Source organism: Tiliqua scincoides, chromosome 7 (assembly GCF_035046505.1).
Source record: "Tiliqua scincoides isolate rTilSci1 chromosome 7, rTilSci1.hap2, whole genome shotgun sequence".
Classification (NCBI taxonomy): domain Eukaryota; kingdom Metazoa; phylum Chordata; class Lepidosauria; order Squamata; family Scincidae; genus Tiliqua; species Tiliqua scincoides.
The window spans coordinates 60,795,049-60,799,993 of NC_089827.1; the positions used below are offsets into that span (position 1 = coordinate 60,795,049).

The following is a 4,945-nucleotide window of genomic DNA, read 5'->3' on the forward strand; positions in this document are numbered from 1 at the left end:
AGAGGCCAGGCCCCTCAGGCTGGGGGTCAGGACGCCCCTGTCTGAAAATCTCTGTCCTAATATCTTAGTGCCCTCCAGGGTATCATAAATAATGAAATATGTTGACCTTGTGTTTCTTTCTCTTTCTTATGCAGAGCTAAGAGATTTGTTTCGTTCCCTCCCTTTTTTCTCCAAGACAAATGTTTCAGACAAGAGGTGATACAAAGGCAGATTTAATGTTTGGTGGACATTTGTGCATTGGGGCAGGATAGAGTGACCTTTTAGAGCTCAAAGTATTCCTAATTGTCTTATTTGCATGGCTCCGTATTTGCACATATCGTACTGGGAACGGGGGTCTTACTGTTTTAATGCAGGGATGGGTTGACTTTAGCTTTGTATTATCTACTTAGCAAAATTAGAACCCCTATAGTCTACCGATGACTAATGTAGAAGAGTGCCCACTTGGAATCTATTGATGCATAACTCCCAGGTATCAAGTGATCCTAAGTTCTCCTTTTGCTTGAAAAGATAAGATGTGCTGGCCTGGTTCCACTTGGTTCAGTACTCTTTGCACAAAATTCCCAGTAGTTAGAAGATGGTGGGTATGTACAAGTCACCAGAAACTGGTTGCTGTCCCCCCCCCCCCCCACAGCCTGTCTTCTAGGTCAGTGTTTCTCAAGGTTTGTCCTCTGGCGTACCACTTCCCATGGTCCATCTATTCAAAGTACCACTGGAAGTAACCAGTGGTGACATCATCGCCAGTTACTTCTGGGTTGGGAGGCCAGATACAATGGAACAAACACCTGTAAGAGGCTCAGAGTGAACAGAAGGGCTTTCTGAAGCACAGAACAGCATGCTTTGGAACTCTGCCCATTGAGCCGAGCCTCCTACCACTATTTGTTGAATCATGATCCTGGTCTTGCTGCTGGGTGTCACGTGTTCCAGGGATCCCACAAGTACCACCAGACACCATCTAAAGTACCACTGGTTGAGAAACACTGTTCTAGGTCCATCCCCATTTTAATGCAATCAAGGAGGAATGAAAGCTACTCTATGGATTTTCATAAGGTTGCCTTTGGATTCAGCTTCAAATCCGTACAAAATACAGGTCAATTTGCCTTCCGGTGGACATACCTAACATTAAAGGTGGGGAAAGATTAGCATGATAAATATGACTGAGAAGGAATCAATGACTTGATATTTTCAGCTTTAGGGGAACAGTACTGACTATCTAAAAAAAATTTAAAAAAAGACTGCACATAAAGAACTCTTTGGTCCATGAAAGGAATAAGCAGGATAAACTAATTAATTCCAGGCCACAGAAGTGGAAAAGAAAGCAAATACTCTGCAATTAATCAGGAGCGCCGGAGCCCGTCTCTTCTATCAGATATGGTAGGAAGTGCTAATTGCAAAAGATAAGCCACACAGCAGGGGAGTGCAATGTTGGCTTCTGTACCGGGGAACGATGATGATGCTTTACTGTTCAAAAGCGTACAATATGAGGGGTAGATGGGCAGATGGGTGGAGGGCTTACAACAGCAATGGAAACCAACACAGGAGTCCCCGAGTCCTCTGGCAAATCAATCAATCAATCAATCAATCAATCAATCAATCAATCAATCAATCTATCTATCTATCTATCTATCTATCTATCTATCTATCTATCTATCTATCTATCTATCTATCCATCCATCCATCCATCCATCCATCCATCCATCCAAAGCAGATGTCCCTGGGGCAATATTGCAGAGTTATTTTCAGGCAGGGAGAGGGAGGGTTGGTTCCTTGTAGCAGCTGCATTCTCTGGCCAATGGTGGGGGTCTGGTTAATCTCCCCTTTGCCATGCTGTTCATCCTGGGAGGCAAGGGATGCAATTGCCCAAGAGCCCTACAGCAGATGGCAGAGACCAGAGGAAGCCTCCGTTTGCTTCCCTAATCCCTGGGCATTTGCATGGTCTATTCCGGGAGGAAAGCAGAACAAAATATCTTCAGCTCTCTGTCAATGAATGAAATAACCTTTACAATGCAATATGAAAGAGATGAACCCAGGCAGTATATTTGGGCTCCAAGGGTTAATTGAGACCACTGGTCATACTCCCTGGCTAACAGGCTCCACTCTGTCACTGCCAAAACAGCCATCTAGTAAATGTGAGATGAGGAGGCATAAATGGCTCAAACCTCACTGATAATAACTCACTGCCCTGCGGACGTCTTGGCCAGTGTGGCTTCCGCTGCATCCTGTGAAGGAGTTTGGGCTGTTAGAGGTCTCCTCTCAATAAGGGGACATTTGTCCCCTTGCCCTGGGATAAGCCCCAGCAGCTGCTATGGGTCAACTCAGACCAGTAACAACTCAATTTCTGGCACAAGTCCATGTTGACCTGGGAAGATGGATCAGGCCCTGGAAGGGGTTCGGGATTTGGCATACACCTCAGCCTCTGGTCCTGCCCCCTCTTGGGCCTGATTCACACATCCCTGTCACTGCTTCACTCTGCCCATCCTCTCCCTGTTCTGTCCATCCCGCCCCCCCTGCCCCCATTCCACCCCTTGTGCAGGCTTTCCAGCTCTGGCGGTTCTCTCTCAACCTGCTAGCACACTCAGGAAGTGGCCAACCCACCAGTGCTCCAGCAGTACACGCTGCCAGGGTGCACTTTGCGACTGCTTTGCAGCAGTCTGTAGAACAACCCATTAGGATTGAGCTGATAGTCTTTCAGCGGCTCACGTTACCCTGCACATACCTGATCTCGTCTGATCTCAGAAGCTAAGCAGGGTCAGGCCTGGTTAGTACTTGGATGGGAGACTGCCTGGGAATACTGGGTGCTGTAGGCTTATACCATAGTCTTTCGAGACTGAAGGTTGCCAACCCAACCATTTTCATAGAAGAATCAACAGAAGTGGATTGTGTAGGGATTGTAGAGCACAAGAGATGGGAGACTAATGAAGAGATTATGAAGGTGTGGAAATCTGGCACCCATTCAGGAGAAAGCTCCAGTTCAGTGTTTTCTAGTTTCATCACCCTTCTGATCATTATCACTGCTTCTTACATCTGTATTCTGCTGTACATGCATGATGGAACTCAAGGCAGCGTATATCAGGTCCTTGAGTGAACTTCCTCTATGTAGGTGTTCTCCAGGCTCAGATTTGCTCATCTTCAGGATCATCACTGCATCTTGTGTCTTCAGACCTTCACCTCATCTCCCTCAGGAGTCCTTCTAGGCAATTCATTAGCCATGCTCCAAGCTCACATCACCTGAGACTGTTCTTTGAAACTAGATGTAAGAGGAAGCTCTATATGCCCAAATGGAGAAGATCAGGCAATGTATCTCAGAGTATCAGGGCTGCCAGTTGGACACCATGTGGCAGGGGGGGATGTTGGTCAGTAAAAGTTGACAGCTGGTCCAGGATACGTATTGTCAATAGAGAATGTGTGTCCATCTATGTGCACAGACAGATACATGATGAGATTGTGTTCTCTCAGATGAGATGTTACACATGCGTGCTTGTAAGCGTGCTGCAGAAAGAAAACGGGATTAGATCAAAACCAAGCAGGCGTGTGCATCGTCCCTGGAGAAGAGGACCAAAGAGGTGGAAGGCAGAGCAGCAAGAGAAGAGGTCTGAGGCAGGACCGTTCTTACCACAAGCAAGAATGAAGCAGAAAAGTTTCTATGCTGAAGCAAAAAAGCCATCGTCACTGCACATGCCCAGTTCTTCTGGGGAGGGGTGGCCCTTCCATCACTTTCACATTTCAGCACAGTTCCCAAAACACAATGACTTTAGTTGGCCATGTTGATTATTAATGTTCATCGCATTCCCCTTGAGACTTCTCTGATCATTTTTTATAAAGCACTCAAGGAGCGGATCGATAAAATAAACCATGCAGCAAACTTAAGGCATTACTTAGTTGGGCTGCTAATAAGTAACAGCAGAGAACTGAATCTAAATGCAAGAGCATCCCACTCCCTGCCTTCCCTGCTTCCCCCTGCCTCTCCCCTCCACTTCTTCCTCTCATGAGTTCCAGCAATTCTTGTTGAACATCACAGACATCTTTGCACTTTCTCCAGCACGTCAGTAGAGAATGTGTGTCCATCTATGTGCACAGACAGATACATGATGAGATTGTGTTCTCTCAGATGAGATGCTACACATGTAAGCGTGCTGCAGAAAGAAAATGGGATTAGATCAAAACCAAGCAGGCGTGTGCATTGTCCCTGGAGAAGAGAAATGACCCACCATGGATACAGCACGGGGGGGGGGGGCGCTCATTTCCTCTTCTCCTATTCCACAATGTCGTATCAAGATGCTTCCCTATGTAGTTCTTTGTCCTCACCTTTTTATGGGGTGCAATTAGGGAGCTTATTGAGGAGGAGCCAAAATGTCATCCTCTGTTACAGCTGCCCCCCCCCGTTGTAAAAGGCAGGGGCCAGTTTTTGCCTCCTGTCCAGCTACTGACCCATAACAGGTTTTTGAAAGCTGTTTGTTATTCTAAGAGAAAATAAGGAGAGGCCATCAGGCCTTTCAGTTATGCCATCTTTCCCCTCGTACCTGGGACTAGGAGTCGGTTTTCTGCATAGAAAGGACCCTCCCTTAATGTTGTAAGGGCCCAGTCAGATGCAGGGGACCATGCATGTGGCGCTGGGTGTCTGCAAGTGAAGTGTGGCCCAGGCCCATGATGTGATGCTAGCTATCCAGAGCCACGCCAAGAGAAAGGCCACTCCCACTACTCTGAAGGGGCCTGCTGAGATCTGGGACCGGCCTTTTGCTGGTGCAGCACATTTTATCCTGTGACTAAAGGCCCTTTTGCTGCATCTTTTACCTTCACCTCCTTCTTCCCCTCCGAACCGCTGGCCTGCATCATTGGCCACTACACAAGAACCTTTTTTGTCCATCCCCCCCTTTTTAAAACTCGGTGGCTTAATATTTAGGGGTGCCCGTTTGAAGGTTCTTTTCCTGCCCATCTTGGCCAACATCCG

General features: G+C 47.1%; 1 pseudogene; it reads left to right on the forward strand.

Moving 5' to 3' along the window:
- The first annotated feature begins 2,684 nt into the window (after nucleotides 1-2,684).
- Nucleotides 2,685-2,804, forward strand: LOC136657782 (5S ribosomal RNA; annotated as a pseudogene).
- Nucleotides 2,805-4,945: the final 2,141 nt, after the last annotated feature.